The 22,368-nt window shown below is 39.4% G+C and overlaps 1 protein-coding gene across 4 annotated transcripts in view; it reads left to right on the top strand.

Annotated features, from left to right (window-relative positions):
• Positions 1-22,368, top strand: part of TBL1X (transducin beta like 1 X-linked) — a 200,575-nt gene that overhangs the window by 91,597 nt on the left and 86,610 nt on the right. For all 4 annotated transcript variants that reach the window (XM_064437193.1, XM_064437184.1, XM_064437201.1 and 1 more), the window contains one exon: positions 18,457-18,564. The gene's annotated coding sequence lies outside the window, so the exon portion shown is untranslated. Of the gene's footprint in view, positions 1-18,456; positions 18,565-22,368 lie in introns of those variants that run through there.

Genomic DNA, 22,368 nt, shown 5'->3' with positions numbered 1-22,368 from the left:
TTGCTATATCTCTAGAGTGGCTGATTATCTGTCCTGTCCTATGCTGCCCAGTCATTTTATATTTACACGTTTGCATTGATTTTTTATTAAACTGATGCTGGACCTACAGTTGGGGGGGTGTAGTCCTGTCATTTCACAAACAACTTCTGCTCATAGAAGAATGTACAAAAACATCTACATATACTTTGTATCGGACAGCATTTTCAGAGCAATGGTTAGAAGAAGTTTCGCAACAATACCATTTATTTAATAACAGCCACTAAATGCACAGAAGCAGTTGGTTCTATGTATAAATTCCATATCATGATAGAAATAAGTCTCCCAATGCTGTGCGTTTCAGTTCGGTCATTATTGCATTTATTGAATGGTTAAAGTTACTCTGCCTTTGGCCTTGAGCCGTTGTAGCATGCCTCAGGTGGTAAGTAAATTGCCTACAAATGCGCTGCTTGTCATGTCTTATTGCTTAATTTATTCTTTGGAATAAGTTTAGTCTCATAATAGGCAGGCACATCACGAAGCAAGAAAGCATTAGACAGGGACAAAATATTAGCCTTGTAAAGTCCTTCCGAACGTTGAGTCACTTATCTTTCATAGAAAGTAATAAATATTGAAATTAATGGCATGCTTCTGCGTTAAAGAATTTTGCAGAATGTTTGAATCTGTCAGCAGACTCCAAATGAAGTGCGCCTTCGCTAGCCCCGTGGTGGATCTGCATTGCCACCTGATGATAATTATTTGAGTCCCCTTTTCATGGGGAGGAAGAGTTGAAGTGCGTTGGTGGAGTGATGCCTGTACCCAGAAAATCACCAGTGAATTAGAACATATTCATCACCTTTAATGGTAATGACAGCCTAGAGTGCATTTTTAGAGTCACGGAGTCAATTCAATGCAATTTTTATGATGGTTTATTTTTAACATGATATTTCTGAATAGTCACACCAGTGCCTCTTTTGGAACCCAGGTACTTCTTCCATCTGAAAACACCCTGCAGTTACATGATTTTGAATAGCTCAGTAGCTCACAAAAAAATAAAGGAGAAACAAGAAGATTTAACTTCTACATAACAAACTTTGTTCTTTCAGAGTATACACTGCAATGTGCACAACAGAGAAACCACTCAGATACTAACCATAGTTTACGTTGCTAGAACCTCCTAATAGTGTTACTTAATGACAGACACCATGATACATTGCTCTTCTTACATTGTTTTTTATTACGTTACAGTATATCTTACTATTCTTCCGTGCATGACTTCAGGTTTTAGAATGAACTATCTTTTTGGATGGTGCAAAATTATTTGTCGGTTGGCTCTGTAATGAGATTGTATGCTATTGTATCTTGCTACATTCAATAAAACCAAAATGTATTTGTAGTTCTGTATCTCTGACAATTTCTAGGGATGATGGATTCAATCTTATTAAACAGTTGGTTTGATTTCTACAATAAATTTTTAGTACTTTATGCCCAGAATGGCAAAGTGTAGTACATAGTACCTTTTGGTGCCCAAGCCTGCACTACTAGAACGTGCAGTCTAAATAAATACAACAGTATGAGGACCCTTGAAACCTAGTAGAAGATCTTAGTGATTTAGTGATGAAGTGGAACACATCAAATTTCCAAATTCGGTGTGCTTTTTCGTAGTCCTCATTTCGTAGCATCAAATCTTGGATGAGTTTTTATCTTGTAAAATGTGAGTCAGTAGGGCCTGAACGTAAATGAGTTTATGGACTAATTTCCAACTTTAAAATGTGGCAAATATAACGCACTACTTCATTTGTTCCGTTTCTAGTATTTCTTCACAAGTCCGTCCTATCAGCCTTTTGCACAAACAGCCCATTCAGGTTTGCCTGTTTGAGAATAAAGGAAAAGGACTTGTCACTTGCAGTCCTTTTTGTTCGGGATTCGTGGTGTGTTCTAAGCAGGTCCGTTGGGTGTATGTGGAACAGTGACTTTCATATGGAACATCTTCCAAATTGCGACCATTCGCAACCACAGGTAAACTTAATCATGCCACTCAAAAAATGTGGAAAGCTGTACAGATTACTAATAAATTATTAGTATAAGGTAAAGGATAATGAATTTTTAAACTCTCAGAGGAGGCTCTAAAAAGAAATTGATTAATCGCTGTGTTGTAATGACGCACCACCTTGAAACAGACTTTTACTTGGGTGAACAGTTTAAGATAGTGGTTTAGTATCAATACTGGAAGGGCAGTAGTCTCCGTAAAGCAGTTCTGGCTCAGTAACTGGTTTGTTGTTCATTTAACCACTTCAGGATCACTTAGTATTTCTCTTACATTCATCTTCTGCTTAACTTGATGCACGTGCATGTGTGTACACACTCAGTGCGTGAAAGCCCACCCTGAATTTGATAGAGTTTTTGCTAGTTCACTCATCTGTGGCAAGGAAATGAAACCTGTGTTAGCTGTTCAGAAAGGAAAACTGATGTTGAGACATTTCTCCGGACCTTCCGACATTTTTCTTTCTACCTGCAAGGGAGAAAGTAGTGTTCCGACACTTTGGTATGGAAGGGTTGTGCAGAGTTTTAGTTTATTACACTACTCAGAACCATGGCATATGCCTCCAGAAATCTTGGTGCTGCAGCCAGTGGGCCCAGAAACACAAGCATGGTTTTGCAGTACAGCTTCTGACGTGAAAGTTACTCCCATCACTCAAGTAAATCCTGAGCCATCTTGCTGTGGTCTGGTAATTTATTAATTTTTACATGTTTTCTTCTGTTTTTTCTTACACGTTCTCTCTGCAAAAAATACGATGTAGGGGAAATGGTAGCAAAGCAATTGGTAATTCTTTATGAAAAATTGCATAGAAGCAGCAGTATGCGCTAGCAGCGTGCCTACTAGAACTGCAGTTAAAAAAAAAATTGCCTATGAGCGTAATATTTAGGGCTCCAAAACAGGTTAACTTAATAAGTGGCAATAAACATATTTAAAGGAATAAAGGATAAATGTAAAATTAATGTTGTGGCATCTTAGTTAAAATAAAATTTAACAGAATATGGTGAGGTAGAATTGTGAAGTCTGAGAGATTGATTCCATTTGCTGTTCATCTGTCACACGCTGGATTTTCTGCCCTGAAAGAAAAATACAAGTTCTTCAGAATAATCCAGCTTTTCATTTTATTTTGCAGCCTTGTCTAAGCAGATGAACCTGATAATTCCTTAAATGGGAAATTTGCCAGCTGAGAGAAACCTAGAGAGCAACAAATGGGCAGTGATGACAGAATGTCTTGAATGCTGAGAATGTTGTTTTGATTCCAGACTATTTAAAAATATATTTGTCTAGTGGAAGGTAAAATGTTACACAGATAACACAGGAGATTTCCTAGGCATTACACACACACACACATATGCGCGCACGCACACGCAAACACAGTGTTTGTGGGTTTTTTTCGTAGGCTTAACCCAGATAAATGAAATTGCAAAACCTCTCGATAAAAAAAAAGGGTAGAACACCAAGCAGTGAAATCAAAGCAACTCTGCCTTAAGGCTGCAGAGATTTCCTTATCTTACCCTGCTGTTTCTAGGTATTGCAAAACATATGGCTCACCTTTAGGGGCAGTCCCCAAACAGTAGGAGATGTTGCATCCCGTCTGTGCTGCAGCAACTGAAGGTGCAATAACAAGGTGAATTGAGGACGCCCAGATGACTGTGTTTAAACTCATTGCTGGTTTACTGAAGTGGTGGTGGTGGTGCATTTAGTTTGGGTGAGGTTATTAGCTACTGTATTGATGTGCCTTAAAAGTCTGAACATGAGTACTGCTGGAGACGGAATTGTTTTGAGGAAACTTGGCAGCCTGAATCAAGAATAAGAATTTTAGGATTTTAGATATTGGGAAAAGAAAAAAAAGGAACAAAACCTAAGAACAAGGGCAGTTCTCTGTGTCTCCCACATTTTATTCTGGCAGCAGCTGAATCGGCTGAATAGGCGCCTGTCCCCCACTGTTCACAACTGTTCAGTATTGCTCCTGTGAGATTTAGTTGACCGTGTAGTCACTCCCTAAACTGATTTGTTCACTATAATATAGGTTAGTTTAAACACTTTTTAACACCAACTCTCTGAACTCTTTTAATTAGAGTCATTTTGACATAAGCAATTATTCCACAGATACTGAGTGGCAGCAGTGTTTGGGCAGGAATGTAAGGGAAGAGTGATTACGAGAAGCAAGGGAATAAGGCTACACCAGTGAAGCTTCACTCAGAACAAGGAGCATGACTGCAGCCTGAAACTGCACACTGTAGTGGATAGAATGGGGAATATGGCTAGACAAACTGCTTCTCTGATGAAATTGAACTTTTTAATACCTGTCCTCCAAAATTTCTAAGCAGAGCTTCTAAGCCTCTTAGCCTATGCCTCAGAATTCTCCTAAATAATTTCAACGGCTAGGGTAAAAATGACTAACACCTTGCATCTCACTAAAATGCTTAAATGTAAAGTAAACAAAACCCTGAAAACTGAGATGCAAAAAGACTCTTAATGATCCTGGGGGTTTTTTTGCTGCTGCTGCTGCTATCATTGCTATAATCCTTTGACTTCAGTGAATCATTTGCTATTAGGTCCTTCTTTTTCTGCTAATGTAATACAAGAAAGTCACTCATTATAAGGCAGACTGAATAGTCGTACCACCCAGCTTTAAGCACCAGCATCCATATACATATACTTAAACTGGAATCACAGTTAAGTGGCATGAACATCCCTGACATGTACCATCATGAAATAAAAAGATTGTGTTTCATTTAATACAGCACAAAAAAAGCAGCTCTCTTTCTGTGCAAATACTTGCTCTCACTTTTCATAGTTCTCTCAATTTGCAGGAGGAGAATATAGTTTCCAAGATGAAGAGGCTGACATGGTTTCCAGAACTGCAGGCCACTTCCCTTTTGTTTTGAAGCCAGTGGTAATTGCACTTCTGAGGCCCTGGGAGAAATCACCTTTAAATACTGACTAAAAGTAACATCATGTACTGGCTGCATAAAATTCACTGCTATAACATTTACAGGGAGGAGCAGTGTTATGTCAGGACATACACGTACATATATGTGAATTTAAGCAGTCTGCATTGTAATTCAGATTATTACCCTGATCTCTTTGACTTTCAGATGCTCTTAATATGTTACTTTAGCATTTGAAAAAACAGGCCTGCTATTTGTTGAACAGAACTGGAAGAATTTATTAAATAAAATTGATGCACAGTTAAGCATTAGAGACTATGAGACACTTCATGGTGCTAGAAGTAATATAAGCATTTTCCCCTTTCCACTCTAAAGCTCTTTAGTCCTTACAAACTTTTGAGAAATTATGTTTGGAGCAACAGAATCAGGACCTCTGGGCTTTCATGCTGGAGTAGCAAGGCCAAGGAAGCTTCAGGAAGAAGGAAAGCAACTTAACTTTGCAGTTTTCCGCATTTCAGAAGTTATTCTCCCTCCTCAACAAGTTTAACTACTTAGTTGAATTGTTGAGCTTTGGTGTGGTTTTGAATTTGGTTTGGGTTTTCTTTTGGAGTTAAGTTTTGACACTTGATTAAGATTTTTCATAATGGCTTTGGAACATACTTTCTGAACTTTACTGTGTCTGAACATACCATGAGACAGAGAATATAAACCGTGTATTGGCTAAATCAGTTAGGTAACCATTTACTGATACTACAATCTTGACTACTCTTTCTGTGTGTCCCTTTAATAAGTACAAACTAGAGGGTCATTAAAAATCTGTGAGCTTTATTAGCTAAAATAACTCTTACAGTAGATGGAAGAATGAAATAGATGGTTTGATCATACTATTTATGGTATCAGAATTGCATTAAAGCATGCAATATCACATGTATTGAGAGATAATATTTTACTGAAATTTATTAAAGGAATGTATCCCATTCTTGTTGCACAAACAAATTTTTCTCATATGTACTAGTCAAAATTCTCATATATACTAGTCAAAGGAGGTGAATTTGGTCTCAGTGTAGAGGTATAGATACCCATGTATTCCTATAAAGCATATAATGATGAGACAGCTAGTATCAACCATCAGGTTAATCAGATTAACCAATCAACTGGACCAAAATTCAGAAAAGTTATTTCCTGCAACATGCAGATGATAATTGTGAAGGGTTTTTTTCTGGAATTTCACTTCTACTGCTGACTCGTACAATATTTTATTAAAAAGTTTAAGTGTGGTAAGATCCTTAGATTGCTGGCCAGCTCAAAGGTCTTGGGTTCCTCGGACCAAGAAGGTGCCAGACCAGTGCTCTTTACCACAGAGTCTGTGTGGCATTTCTTGGAGGGTTTTTTTCATCTGCATGTTTTGAAATGCTTAGTTTTTTCACAGCCCTGTTTACTGCACATAAAGTCCTGTTCCTGCTCTTTTTTTTCATTTAGTGTATTTCTCTAGCCAGTATTCTCAGCTGCAATTTTCCTACTCAGACAGTATAACCTATTACTGTATGTCATGCGTTTAAATTGGGGGAAGGTTACAATTCACATAGTTAAACTGTAATTCAATTTAATATAAATAGTTTTTACTCCTATAGCTCTACAAGTGATTTAGGTAAAAGGAAAAAGTAATGGTAAAATGTAAGGTAATCTGCAGCGTTACAAAAACATTCTGTGTCTTTAGTCATCAGTCTTCAGCTTTGTTATACTTGCTTAACCAGCATAAACTTCATATGATCAGAAAGAATATCTCATGTTTGATACTTTTAAGACCGTGGATCTGTCTGGATTCAATATGCAAGATTGTGCCCTTGGGTTTCTTATTAAGCTCCTTATTTTCTCTGTAAATAGCACAACAAGCATCTGTAATTTTAATATGGAGAGATTATTATTGTAGGATCATAAGATAATTCAGGTTGGAAGGGACTTCAGGAGGTCACTAGTCCAATACCTGGCTCAAAGCAGGGCCAGCTCTGGGGTTAGACCCAGCTGTTCTGGGTTTGGTCCAGTCAGGAGTCCAAAGATAGAGACTGCACAGAAGTCATCTTGCAAGAAAATTCATTCTCTTTCTAATGTAGTAATGCTGGATATAGTAGCTACTGAATAAAAAAAATCTAATTTGGAAATAGATATTACAAATAAGTGTTCTGTTTGCAGATCAATGTATTAGGTCACTTCTGCCATGCTTTTTAGAACAGCCATTTATTTGCACTCATAAAACCGTCTGCATTTTTGCAATATCTAACTGCTTAGCATGACATGTCCTTCCAAGTGTACACTACCTACCATACAAAGTATGGTAGTTAGTGGAGTATGACTCCAGCCGTAAGTTTTATTCTTAAATGATTCCTCTCTTCTCGAATTTTTTTCTGCTTCTACTGAAAAACCCTAAGAATTTAGTGCAACTATTTAACTGTAAAGCTGCTGTATATTTGCCTCAGCTTAAAATAAAGGGAAAATCTGTTTATGTAATAATTTTGAAAGTGCTTGAAAGAGATATTATTTACCTCAGGAATTAAAGATTTGTCTGAAATGAGAAATAATACCCAGGAAATACAGCTTCACTGACAGTATAGCAAGCTTTTCTGTAAAGCATACAAATGAAGGTAATGTTACCTTCCTGGCCTGGCAAAGACTTTCTTCCGTAGGAAATTCATGACTATTTTCTGACTTATTAAAAATGGCTAAAAGCAGGAGAAGATTTTTCTACTTCTTTTTTTTACTTCAGAATGTTCTTTTGATTAGATCTGATGTTTGTTCTGCGCAATACCACTGCCTTTCAAAGGAATCTGTGGAAACAGGAGTGTGAAATTCTGCATTTTGTATGAAAGTATGACTGGCAAGTGTTGAGGTTCGTATGGTTTGGGGCAGCCCTTGTTCAGGATACTGTCTGCTCTTTTGTAGAAGTGGAAAATACACTAAACAGGAGATGAAGCTGGGAAGGAAGGGGCTGGCTTTGAATGACAGGGAAGTTGGCTGGCCGATGTGCAAGTGTCGATGTCTCTGGGATGACTTTTCCAGTTTCAGGCCGGAGGGAAGGAGTGGGTGGGAGTGCATGTGAAACTGAGGTTTCTGCTCCTGGGTTCACATGAAGAAATCTCAAACAGCTCAGGATTTAATAACCTGCTAGGTACTTTACCAGGCAGTGTAAACACCTGTTATTGCATTTTCAAAAATCAAGTCTGGTAATGTCCAAGAGGCTGCTGTTCTTGACCCTGCTCTGAGATAGATCGTTGGTCTTGATCCAGGGAAGTGCTGGCTGTACCTCATCTTGCTGCTGCTGCTTGTTTCACAAGCTAAATCAGTTTCTGATCACTGAGTATATTTTCATTATCTCTTCCATTGTTGAAAATTTAAGCATAGCTTTTGTAGTCACACGTTGGAATCAAATACTGATGGCTATCTTTCAAGCTAAAAGGAAGAGGCCATGGATTAACTTTAACTTGTAGTACTATTTTTAAGAGAATTAATGAATGTTGGCTGTCAGCCTTAGAACAGCATATTGGTTTGGCTCACGTAGAAGTAGTACGAGGAGTCATTTCTTGTTTTATTGTTTGCAACATCAAGATTTTCTGTGCCCATAGTGAGAACATCCAGGGGAAGTAACCAGATGAAACAAAGCTACCACTCTAGCTGGGTCCTTCATTTCAACAGCATGGCACATTTGGGAAAACCTTGCCTGCGGTCCCCAAAATTTCAGCCCCTGAAGAGGTCCGCTTCCTAGAACCTGTATGGAAATAAAAGCCACTGGGATACAATGATGAAATAGTTTTCGTTACAACATTAGAAAACTCTGCCCAAGAAATGAACTATTTTCTTTGTACTTCTATGAGAATTCTCTAGCAGCTTGCAAAGTGCATAGTTCTGTGGCAGCATGATGTTCATGTCTATTTGCATATAATTCAAACAGCTTTAAAATTTCTTGTCACCCGTCGTTCAGAAGGATGTAGAAGAAGTAAATAGTATGGAGAAATTTTCACTTGGCAGCTATAGTCAGGCCATCTTCAGGAAGGATACCCTGAAAACTATCCTCTTATCCAAACTTCTGAAAACTTCTGAATGGCTGGAAGACTTCCAAAAGTCCTTTCAGTGTTTTTGTGTTTCCCTATTATTTTTGGCAGTGTATAGTTCCATAATACATACTTTTGTTTCCATTTTCTGCCTGATAGCTCCAGCATTTTATACTTAGTGAGCTAATCAAACAAATAACATTGTTCAGTACTGGGAAGAGATGAATGTGTTGTGTCTAGTTCTCTCCCCACTCTAAATAATGCAGTTTTTTTTCTTTTAAAAAATGTACCAGATAAGGAACGAACCAAAATGTTGGCTTGAGAAATACTATTAGTAGAATGGGTCCAAAGTACGAGTGATTCAGTCATCTGTCAGCCTGATAAATGGATTAGTGTAAGAGGTGTTCCAGTGGGGAAATGCAGCCCATAGGGCTTCCAGCTAATTATATTTAAGTTGTTTAGTACTGCTGGGAAGCAGCATCCAGGCAATTACTGAAAGCTTTGATGCAGTGTGCACTATTAGAGTGTGTGTTCAGAAACTCATTACCCTTTCGTGCTTGTGTTGGATGGATTCTAGGAAGCTGACATGAAACAGAAAGCAGGAATCAATAACTAGAAAGGCATTTTAGTTAGCTTCTGATCCATTTCCTGATTCAGCAGCTTCTAGCCTAGAGTGTTTCACACAATTGCTGTAATGTAAGGGGAAAATGTGACTTAAATGTATTAATTACCATATATACGCATCTGGTTACAGTGAAGGTCCACCCAAGATGAAGTTACAAAAGGTCCTTTGGGGACAAGCCACTCCCCAAATCCCCTGTGGCATGTCCAAAGTGCCTGCCGTCTCTGTTCCTAGGAAGTTGATTGTAGTCATTTCTCCTAAAGCCTGACCTTGCAACAGTTATTTATGCCTCCGTAACATCAAGATTATATTATCGTATCCCAGCCTCAAAATTTCTTGGAAACTACAGCTACGTGCAACACGAAACTGATGATATTGGCTACATGTATTAAACCTTGTTTAAGAAAATTGTACTAGCTCTGTCTTTGCCGCAGGCTGCAATTCACATTACTGATGCACCTCAAGAAAACTGTACACACTTTGCATCGTCTAAATGTGGGAAACAACAAATCCTTTCATGTACTGCTCTGTAGTTGGGCACCCCCAAGATGTGCATGCTGAAAGCAATGAGGTATTTGCCCAACTGGGGGCCAAGGACTTGAAAGTTCATTTGCTAGGTTAGAGTGACAGATCTACTCAGGGCAAAATTATGAATTAAACTAAATTGTGTGGGTTTCCTTTTAAGCAGCTTGCACTTACATTTAAATTCAGTTAATGGTGATTGTTAGGGCAATGCAGAGGAGACTACACGTCTTCTTTTCTGGTTCTTATTCTATGCTTTTGCCTGAGGTAGAGCTAAATAGACAAACAAGAGGATTACAGTTCAATGCTTCTGAAGGGGATACTTCTTTCCCACCTACCTGCAGTATCGCAGATTTAATAATTACGAGCTTATCTTTATGTTTCCATCACAACAGTCCCAGACATGCTGTGCTTTTTGTTTCATGTTTTATAAAGTTCAGCAGAAATCTCATGAGTTACTGTCAAGAGAGAAGTATTTTTTTTAATCGGGATTTGTTAATTAGAAATATAGCATTTCGTTTGCCTGAGGGTTGGTAGAATAACTGTTGTGCTATTTGATAGGTGTATATCTTTCTGAGAAAGAATTTTCATAAGTGCAGCACCAATGAATCCATGCACTGTAAAAAAAGCCTCTTACAGTACTAGCATTTTCAGTATTGGTACCTGCCTCAGTTCCTGACAGCTAAGCTTCCCATAAATTCATTATCATTGCTGAAAGTACTGGCCTATCAAATAATGGTAGATAGCTCATGTATCTCCCAGCTCTGAAACTGTTATGTGTGATAGAGAGAATATCTGCTACACTGAAATACACAGCTGAAGGAGAAAAAAACTAAAGCTGTTGAAGCGTCTGTGCAGGCAAAGCTTTGGCTGCGGTAAACAATTTTGAGGGTCGATGCTGTAACTGTGGCTTCCAGTCTGACTCTAAGATGTGTTGTTTTGAGGTACAGTTCAGGATGCTAAGAGTTAATTTATCTCTGGAGGAGCCTGCATAAAAGGGGTGGCAGAATATAGTCAAATTAAGGAGACCATGCTTCTGAAATTCTTAATTTCATTATGTCCACTAGCTTTGAGAGAATTAGTTCAGATGAAACATGAAAAGAGTTTCCACATGCAGTTTTGTGTTCCCTCGAGAGACTTGCTTCAAAGTGGCAGCCCAGACTCTGTGAGCTGCACCTGAAAGGCTGCCGTATTCTGAGGAGAGGCTTTCAACTCTAAGTACTTTAAGTTTTTCTGGGAAGACGGGTTATTTCTGAGGGTTTTTTTTGTTGCTTTGGCTCAGATTTTACCATGGGAAAACTTTTTGCACTAGTACTATAATGAATATTTATTTCAAAGTTGACTCTGATTTCTGACTGACTCATGACTTTGTTTCCTTCGTAAAATCTGAGCATTCATCTATGGCAGATTTAAAATAAAAAACCTCTCCTAACTTCCTTTAGAGAAGGTGGCTGGCGGGGGAAGATAGATACGTAAGTATCTAGAGAGGAAGTTTTTTATCATAGCAAGCCATTAAATAGTATTCATTTCATCTGTCAGACCTTAGGGCAAGTACATTAATATGCAGGCATTGTGTGGGTTTTTCTGGACAGAGATTGAAGTTCCAGTGCATACGTGCTCTGTGGAAACACGATAGAGAAACCCCAGCACATTGTGCAGTGTTAAAAATGGTGGTCCTGGTTTTGGCTCCAGGTGACTGCGGTTTTATCCATGATCCTTGTACGGACTGATTGCTGGTCATGCCTCAGGGGTAGCCACAGCCCTGCTTCTACTGCTGTGATTAGATTTATATACAATGTTAATCCATAAAGAGACTAAAAACCCAGCACATTAGCAGAAGTTTTGCAAATGTTCAATGTACTCTTCACTGATGTGTACACTTTTTAGGAATTACTTTAAAAAATACATTTGAGGTTATTTCTTCCTGAAGGGTGGCATAATTATTCATGTCCCTTGGAATCTTCCACATAGTCCTGGTTTACTACCAGTATAAGCCCCCAGGGCTTGTGTGAAAATATTAAAGCTGTTTATCAATTTGAAAGAAAGCAAAATATTCAAGTTGTGCATTAGGTATCCTGCATTTCTTTCCCAGAGATATATGGAAATCTCTCAAAAATGCTTTTGTAGTTCAGTGTCTGTTGAAGATGGCCTGTTTATCATTTAAACCCTCCTGTGCCTTTACAAGCCAGAAAGGAGGGGGATAATAAACTAGTCAGCCAATTAATGTTTTTATATTATGGATCAGCATTAAGAGAAATGTGAGGAAACTGAATAGTAATGTCACTGGTTTGGTTTCTCATCATCTATGTTTAGTAAAAAGAAATAAAATGATTTGTTGAAACTATGAAGAAATGGCATTTAAACATAAATCAGATTGGAAAAATATTTAAGTATCTAAATCTGTTTAGAGGAATGTAGTAGGATTTACAAAAACATCTTCCTACATGATGTGACTAATTACTCTGAGAGTAAATAGGTAGTAAATCTGTACTGTTTAGGTGCTCATACCCCTAGCCACCTGCACAGCTGATAATTTCAAGTGCCTCCTATAAATCTGGCCCCCAATTTCAGTTCCCTAAAGTCATGCAGGTGCCTGCAAAAGGAAACCTACATATGAAGCATTGGACAAATGCAGTATTTCATCTCTGGCCTACTAGGGGCAGCACCAAATTCAGGCCTCCTTTAAGGGAATGTCGCTTTATTGAATTCTCAATGGAAATGGTGCTGTGCGGCTTGGCACTTTTGACACCCTGCCGTGTCCTGGCAGGCAGCTGCACTCCAACCAGCGTCTGGGGACAGGGGTGAAAGGTAACATTAGTATTCTTCAGTTAAATTTGCACTTCTGATATAAGCAGGGGGTTTTGTATCAACTGCTTGTGTGTGAGCTGGTGTCAGGGTTTTCCACAGTTTTGCTTCATGGAGGTTGTGTCCGATGGAGTAGCTGAGAGATAAGGAGATGGATGGATGTATTTGCATTGTTTGGCTGACTTTTGTCTTTTCAAAAGAAGTGCAACATCCAAAGTCCGTGTGTACCAGATTTACAATTACTGAAAATGCATGAAATTTTTTAACTGTTATTTTTGGTTAATATTTAAACATGGTTAAATTTCCTGGCAGCCCAAGGCATCGCAACAGCACTAACGCTAGCTAAATTGACCCTTCCAATATCTTTACTTATTTTGCTTAAGGGACAAAATTTTCAAGTTGCTAACTATGAGAGCAGTTCAGTGTACGCTTGGGCCGTTTCTTCTTCTCCTATTCCCACTTCTGTGAGAAGCCCATGTTACTTGTGTGCCCGGAGTAAGGCTGCTGTTGTAGGGAGGGAGCTGGAAGCGTGGTGCTGCGGGGTGACAGCAGCACCTAGATTTTAGCTGAGGTGGGGAACTTGTCTGACCCACTGAAATTCCCTGGTAGGAATCTTTTTCTGCCTAGAAAGCTTACTGCGCACAGGGATGGGACTGGCAAGTAATTAATAACACAAAGTAATGTTTGTCATTGCTTAATGCCTGTGGAGCAGGGGAACTGATTTAGGGAGCAGTGTTCATATTGCCTGCCTTCAGTCATCTTACTGATGCCCTGAATGACCTGTGCGAAGAGACCTCCCACCACCACTTTCCTGTGACCGAGTCCTTTCAGCTCATGGAGGAAAGAACTGGCTTCCTAAATTAGAAGCCAGAGTATTATTTGCAGCAGAATTTAGTCCACCTGTCTCTGGAAGGATGTTTGTAATTCTCTGACTCCACATATGGCCTGAACAAACTCCCACTCTCTTGCTAAATGTACATGTATATGCACAAGTTTGTCACTAAGTATGTGCTACCACCAGCAGCTTAGTGTGCACAGTGCTCATCACCATCCAGTGCTTTAGTTACAAACCTAGACAATCATTTCGGATCGTAATATACTTAATTTATGACCAGGAAGGGATGACTACATCACCTGATCTCCCTTTCTCCATATTGCAGACTTTGGTATCTGTGTGAAACCCGGTAACTTGTATATGACTACAGGATAACTTGCATTTTCACAAAAATTAATCTTCTAGAAAAGTCCCACTAAACCTTGATAGAAAAAAATGGAGACTCTGCATTCTCCTTTGATAGCTGTACTAGTGGTTAATTACAGGTGATAAGAAGCATGTGCTTTATTTCTCATTTCATTTTGGCATGAGCTTCCAGGTACCGATTTGTTTTATGTATACCCTTCTTTGCTAGATTAACAAGCCAGTTGGTACTTAGTATTTGCTCCCCATGAAAATACTTCGGTGCTGTAATCAGGTCATCTGCCTTTTTTTTTTTTTTTTTTTTTTAATAAACTACACAAGTTGAACTCTCCAAATATCTCATATTAAAGTATTTTCTACAGCATTCTAATCACTTTTGCAGCTGTATTCTGTGATCTCTGGAGGGTTGTGGGTTTTTTTTCAATTTATTTCTAAATTGTGGAGACCTTAATGCTATTGTAAGTAGTGATAGGTTGTAATATTAGCATTACCAATGAAAGTTTGTAGAATGAAAGTTTAAAAAAAAATTTCTGTCTTTGCATAGTGTTTATTTCAAAGCTGATATTAGCACTTATTTCTGTATGAAATTAGATTTTAAGAAACTTTTATTTTTGAGTAACACCTTGTGGGTAGGGTCATCTGCTAGAGTGACAAATTATTACAGCCATCCACATGTATGCTCTCACCAATCATAAGGGTCATCCTCAGGGTTGTCAGCCCCCTGTGCTGGGAGATGGAGATAGCATGCAGAATGAAGTCCCAGTTGTTGAAGAGGTGGCAGTCACCGACCTGATTCTTCACCTCGATGTTCACAAGTCCATGGGGCCGGATGGGATCCACCCAAGGATACTGAGGGAGCTGGCAGAGGAGCTTGCCAAGCCACTGTCCATCATTTATCAGCAGTCCTGGTCAACCGGGGAGGTCCCAGATGACTGGAAACTAGCAAATGTGACGCCCCTCTACAGGAAGGGTCGGAAGGAGGATCCAGGGAACTACAGGCCTGTCAGCCTGACCTCGGTGTTGGGAAAGGTCATGGAGCAGATCATCTTGAATGCCATTACACAGCACGTGCAGGACAACCAGGGGATCGGGCTCAGCCAGCATGGGTTTATGAAAGGGAGGCCCTGCTTCACTAACCTGGTCTCCTTCTATGATAAGGTGATCCGCTTAGTGGATGAGGGGAAGGCTGTGGACATTGTCTACTTGGACTTTAGTAAGGCCTTTGACACTGTCTCCCACAGCATTCTCCTGGAGCAGCTGGCTGCTCACGGCTTGGACAAAAACTGGCTGGACGGCCGAACCCAGAGCGTGGTAGTGAATGGAGTCAAATCTGGTTGACAGCCGCTCACAAGTGGTGTTCCCCAGGTCTCAGTGTTGGGGCTGGTCTTGTTCAATATCTTCATTGATGATCTGGATGAGGGGGTTGAGTGCACCCTCACTAAGTTTGCAGATGACACCCAGCTGGGTGGAAGTGTTGATCTGTTGGAGGGCAGGAAGGCCCTACAGAGGGACCTGGACAGGCTGGATCGTTGGGCCAGAGCCAACGGCATGAGATTCAACAAGGCCACATGCCAGGTCCTGCACTTGGGTCACAACAACCCCATGCAACACTACAGGCTTGGGGAGGAGGGGCTGGAGGGCTGCCTGGTGGAAAAGGACCTGGGGGTGTTGGTTGACAGCCGGCTGACCATGAGCCAGCAGTGTGCCCAGGTGGCCAAGAAGGCCAATGGCATCCTGGCTTGTATCAGGAATCGTGTGGCCAGCAGGAGCAGGGAGGTGATTGTGCCCCTGTACTCGGCACTGGTGAGGCTGCACCTCGATTACTGTGTTCAGTTTTGGGCCCCTCACTACAAGAAGGACATTGAGTTTCTGGAGCGTGTCCAGAGAAGGACAACAAAGTTGGTGAAGGGTCTGGAGAACAAGTCCTATGAGGAGCGGCTGAGGGAACTGGGGTTGTTTAGTGTGGAGAAGAGGAGGCTGAGGGGAGACCTTATCGCTCTTTACAACTACCTGAAAGGAGGTTGTAGCGAGCCGGGGGTCGGTCTCTTCTCCTTAGTAACAAGCGATAGGATGAGAGGAAATGGCCTCAAGCTGCACCAGGGGAAGTTTAGGTTGGATATTAGGAAAAACTGCTTCACCGAAAGGGTTGTCAAGCACTGGAACAGGCTGCCCAGGGAAGTGGTTGAGTTCCCATCCCTGGAGGTATTTAAAAGAAGGGAAGACATGGTGCTTGAGGATATGTGGTGGACTTGGTAGTGATACATTAGCGGTTGGACTCGATGATCTTAAGGGTCTTTTCCAACCTTAATGATTCTATGATTCTGTGTTAAGTGTGACTGACACATATGGGTAATAAAATAATTAAAAAGAAATCATATCTTTTAATCTCTAATTTGTCCTTTTCCCCTTGCTTCATTCTTGAAAATCATTTATATACTTGGCCCTAGTCTTCACACAAAAGACTTTTTCAGTAGAGAGCCAGTGTGAAAGTTTTTGCCAAAAAGTTGGCTGACAGGGTAACCAAAGATGGTCTTGACAGGATTCAGTTAGCTCTTCCAGCCTGTGTGACCAGTGCTGCCTGTACAGATATCTTCTGCCTGCTCTGTAGCAACATGGTAAGGCAAATGGCCTTTAAGTGACCCTGTCACTGATAAAAGCTACCAGTGATCCAGTATAAAAGATTTGTAAACAGAACAAAGAAAACATGGCTCAACCAATTTATTAGTATAATTATGACAGAAAGTATTAATACAATTTCTTCAAAAACAATACTTCCATCTACAGTGCTAGATATGAGTATCTGGTATTCTACAGTGTGCTTTCAACTCTATCAATCTTGCAGAAGCCTTCAGCACAGATGAGCTAGTTATTTTCCTGGTATTTGTCATCAGACCAACCTCAGTGTGCATTAGTTACTGTTGCGTAGCATGATGTCAAGAGTACTGAATAAAGATAATTTTAATATAATAATACTCTTTTCCCGTAAGATGTGGAGCAGTTGTAACAAAAAAATACTCTAATTGTTGCTTGGATTTTCAGATTTTATGTTTATACAGAGTTGTGCTTCTTGAGTATATTATATTTTGTATAAACATGCTCTAGAGAAAAATGAGACAGGAGAAAAGTTGAAAATAAGATGAAGAGATGACAACAGTCATCTCAGAATGCCATCTGAGAATTAGATAAGTAATTATATAGGTAGCCAGGTAGATGGAGGTTCATACGCATTCAGCAGGCAAACTTAGAAAAACTACAGACTTCTAGCTGATATATTGCTAATACTTTATGATGTTTAAATAGTAATTTCTTGTCCCTTGTATCATCATTTACCTCTGATTAGAATAGGTGTAACTCTTTCTCGGGTGAGTACTTGTATTTGGTTAGATGGTGTACTTGTCTCACAGTGATATAAACCAGAACATGTTGTAGTACTACAGACTGAGAATTAGAACTGGATTTATGAAAGTGTCTCCTGATGATGTGTTTAAATATGTTATTTATTAAATTGATTATATCATAAAATGATCCTTAATGTATAGTTTTAAAAGCTGTTAGGCATTTGTGTGGAAGAGTGTAATTAATTTAAAAAGCCTCCAATGAATATCTCATTTCACTTTGCAGCATTTAATTATTAGATTATATAGACAAAAAACTGAGCATAAGACTTAAGGCTTGAAATGCAGGAGTAGGAAACTAGTCAAGATACATGGCGGTCAAATGGCAGAGGAAATATGAAATAAGGCTTTACTCATCATGTTCGATGGCAGGCATGGAAAAGTCTGCAAATAGGTTTATTATTGCAGAAGAATGCCAGGCTATCTTTCATGTTTGATTTTCATAAATGCTTTCATTTAGACTTCCCTGCAAAAAAACATACAGGAAGGTAATTTCTTTGGCCTACTTACTTCTTTTTGCACAGAAGTGACACTCAATCAATTCCCACTGGAAGCTTTCTCAGGGAGCACTTTTGTGTCCCCCCCGCTGTACTGAGGCAGCACGCTGGCGTTTCAGTCCTGTGCTCAGTGGTGGTTCTGGATGAATTGCCTGCTGATGTTATACTTGACCAAAGAGGCTGAAAATTGTTGATCCAAGCTCAGGGTGTATTAGGATTCTTTCAGGTTCCTGAAAAAGTGCACAGCTTTGCAAAGCACTCAAATGCTGTGAGTCCCTGGGGCTTGCCCTTGCCTCTCTATTTCTTTCTGTGATGGGTGTTGGGTTTTTTCCCTTACAGTTCTGCCAGAGCCCCTAATTTGGGAGCTAGTACCTGGGTGAACACCAAAAGCCAATGGAGTCAAATGCTCGTCTTTTGATGAGGTGATGGAAACTGGCTTGACGGGTACCTCTGTCTCTCATTGCAGCCCTCTCAGCTGTCAGATGCGGTGATCTCCATGGTAACTCAAACCCCCAGACTCTTGACAGCAGCCTGCGAGGAGCAGCATTCAGCAGCTCAAGGGTCTCACGACCAGGTAAGCCAAAAGGAATCGCCAAACAAGAGCTTACCTTGGCTATGCAGTTTCGTATCCAACTGCCTTTCAGGTTTTTCCCTGGTGAAGCCACACATGCAGTTAGTTCCTACATGTACACGTGATGATGTATGTCTACCGCTGTTGTCATTTAAGGCTACAGCAGTCCAGCTCTCTCAAATGGAGACGTTTGACAAAAAGTCTGCATTTATTCAGGGTTGTTCTTTAAGCTACAGGTTGAAGAGCCACAGTGTAGCAAAGCAAAGAAGTACTGTACAATTCTTTAAGTGGCTTCAGTGTGAAGTAATTGCTATGGTAGGAAATCACCCCAAAACACATAAGTGGTAAGATCTGTCTTACCACTGTACCTACACCACTGTTAGTACTGCCCAGTCACTAACATGAGGCCTGAGCTCCCTTACGTGCCTGGAATGGAACAGAGACTGTTTCTGTGTTCATGTAACTACTGATACTCTCCAGCCTTTTCAGATTGCTGCTGTGCTCTTTTCACACGACTTTCTCAGTCCTATGCTGTGCTAATATCTGCATGTGGGGCATTCTGGTTAACATCTTAAGGAGGTACAGAATTCTTCCCCCTTTTTTGGTGAATTATGGAGAAGGCATCAAGAAAAACCAAGATCTTTGCCATCTTGGGAAATCAGTGTGGGGGCCGTACGGCTGTATCACTATTCCAGTATCACTAATGCTGTGAACAAAAGTAGTGTCTCTGGTCTTACGCACTTATATGCGTGGGGGTTTTATTATTCCTTTTTGTCATAGGGTTTCACTGGAATTTGTACTGAATTGTTTCTGTACCATGACAATTGTATTTATTTTGTAAGTCCTTGGTTTCTATGCACCGTTTTCTGGGTATTGCCTGCATTCTTTCCTGCTTGCTTGCTACGTAAGTCCACTTGGCTGTAATACACCATCCCCATCTTACAAAGCAATCTATATTACTTTGAATAATCACTCTGCTACCTTTATTAACCAATCTGACATTTTTTTGAGCCATAACTACTATCAACAATATTTATTTTTGTATTGCTGATGATACCCTCAGATAATATTGAGCTAGTACTGGGTGACTTTATTGAAGTAATGTAGAGCACTCTTCTTCAATTATTATTTCCTGTTAACAGCTACTATATTATATCTATATCTTAATCACATTTGATGATACTGATAATAACTTCTTACTCTGAATGTTGTGTGGCTGTAAGCTAAATGCTGTTCAAAAGTCTGGGTGTTTCATTTATGGAGTAACTTCTTTTGACCGCAGTTCGTAACTGTATCAGATGATTAAATCTGACCAAGTTTCTCTAAAATGGTGTTGGCTGCCATCCGTTTTATTCGGTCATTTCCTAGTGAATTTATCCTTTATCAGTTTTCTGGTTATTTTGCCTGAGATTAATAACGGTTTAGAGCTCTATAATTACTGAGATCATACCGCTTACTATCTTCAAATATTGGCAGAAAGTGCTAGCAGTCTTACTGCATTTCTCTGGTGTTCCAAAATGCATCGAAAAATAGCATCATTGAAATGATATTCGTGCAAACACTTTTAGGCCTCTAAGGCACAAATTATCTGGGTATGCTAATTTGAAGTTGTCTTTTAACATTCATTTTGGTTACTAATGGCCTCCTTATTTGTAAAGATGCTTTTTTTCTACTTACAGAGAAGATATATGTTTGTTGTTTGGGTCTTTTTGCATGTATTCTTTTAAAACATGAATCAGAGGTTGGAGGCCCTCTGCTTTCTTGTTTGTTGTCTTTAGCCCAAAATTTCCTATTTGAATTAATTTCTGAGTTGTTTCTTTTTTAATGTGTGTTGTTATTCTTAAAAGTCACATGGCATTGTGTCTGTTCACTGAAAAATAGTGAACAGTTGTCATAATATTTTTTAAAATAGGCATATTTTGAAATGGCATAAAAATAAACATTCTTTAAATTTGCAGCTGTTCCAAGGCTAAAGCAGAGTTTTATTCATATATTCCCTGACACTTTTCTTGCTACTTGGTGAATCATAGGTACTGAACTCAGGTTTTATTCATGAAATATTACTTAATCGGTATTTTTTGGCCTTTCAGCCAAGTCAGAATAAAGTCTATCTAGCTGGAACATGAACTTGTATATTAGGTAACAATTTTTATGCCTTTATGTTGTTCTGGAGAGATGAGGAAAGTACTATTCCAGTCATGGCCAACTTCTGAGATACTCGCTTTGAGCCTTCCTTTTGTACGGTAGCATTTTAAACTACTGCTAGTGGAATAAGATTATTTCTCTTTTTAAAAAATCTTTTTTCTTTAATATAGCTAAGGTTCCAAGGAAGGTTTTTGATGATAGTGAAGAGAGTCTTGAGGATGCTAGCATTCCAAAATAAGATGGTAAAATGCATTATCCTTTGGTTTTTAAGCTAAACTGGTGATTATTTGAGGCATAATTCAGCCCTTTAAGGACTGGGCTGTGACTGCCCTGTACTCTCTGCCCTTTGATTTGTAGAGCATGTTAGGGTACCACATTCACTGTGCCAGTTACTTGAAAGTACCAGTAATAGAAATGCAGAGTGGAGGAAGACAATTTTTGTTGTAATTGTTAATAAGTGTACATTTACCTTACCTGGAGTGCCAGATTAAGTGAAAGGTGCATACCTCTAGGAGCATAGCACCTGCCACAGGGTGGGTAGGCGCAGAGCTCTGCCTTGCATGAAACTGCTCCCGTAACTTCGCTCAGCAGAGACTTCATGCAGGTAAACAGTTCTTCTTCATCCACCTGAAGTCTGCTTAACCTCTCTGGGCAGAACTGCAGAAGTTTGCCTGGGTCAGTGAATTCTGCTTAGGCTGTGGCACTCTTGGAAAACCCAGGTATGTCCTTGTACACGTACTGTGCAAACACTGTGTGCGTAGCATGTTCCAGAGGCAGTGTCTTCTGCAGACTACCTGTAACGAGCAACTATGCACGTGCAGTAAATCTGCTGCTTCCCAAACAGAATTAGGACAGTTTTTCTCTGAAGAAAAATAGGATTTTCTGCTTTTTAAAGGTTGGTTGACTTGAAGCTTTTGTTTTAAACTAAATTCTTTTATCACATTATGCTGTAGAAATGGAATTACTACAGGCAGTCTAGTTAAACATACTCCTAAATATCTCATGCAGTCATCCCACACAGCAGCAGAATGTGTAATAAAATTTTCTTCCAAGAAGTTGTTTCTCTATAAATTAAACCTTGGAGACGTATAGGATCCATATTGCTATTTATGTATTTGTATGAGCTGTTCCTACCTGAATCACAGAATCACAGAACTGCTTTGATTTAATGGAACATGAATAAAATTTATGGATAATCATACTATTATATAGATAGTACGTGCTAAAGATCTATGCCCAGTATACAGGTTAACATCAGTTAATTTCAGAAGAATTTCCATCTTCAGGCAGCCTGTGAGCATTTTCAGTTGATATTTTACTGTCTAATCTTCACTGTGAATGCTGTAAGAAAAAAGAAATAGAATTCTTTTTTTCCAAAAGTCTACTTATCTGTAATACTGAGAGTTAAGACGTAGTTCTTCAGTAAGAACTGCTGAGGTTTCAGGTATAATTAATTAAAACAGAATTACAAGAATGTCATCACTGATACTACATTTTTACTTATACACGAGGTCATAGGTTCACACTTGGCTTTGTAATGGAGTACCTTGGCCCAAGCTTTTCTTTCATAAATGTGATTACTCTGACTTGGTAAAGTTGTAATGGTATAGTTGGAGGGTGAATTATCACCACAGAAAAAGCTGTGGTGTTTTAAGCTGTTAC

The sequence above is a fragment of the Phalacrocorax carbo genome, chromosome 1 (assembly GCF_963921805.1).
Source record: "Phalacrocorax carbo chromosome 1, bPhaCar2.1, whole genome shotgun sequence".
Lineage (NCBI taxonomy): Eukaryota > Metazoa > Chordata > Aves > Suliformes > Phalacrocoracidae > Phalacrocorax > Phalacrocorax carbo.
This window is presented reverse-complemented; position numbering and strand designations above follow the sequence as displayed.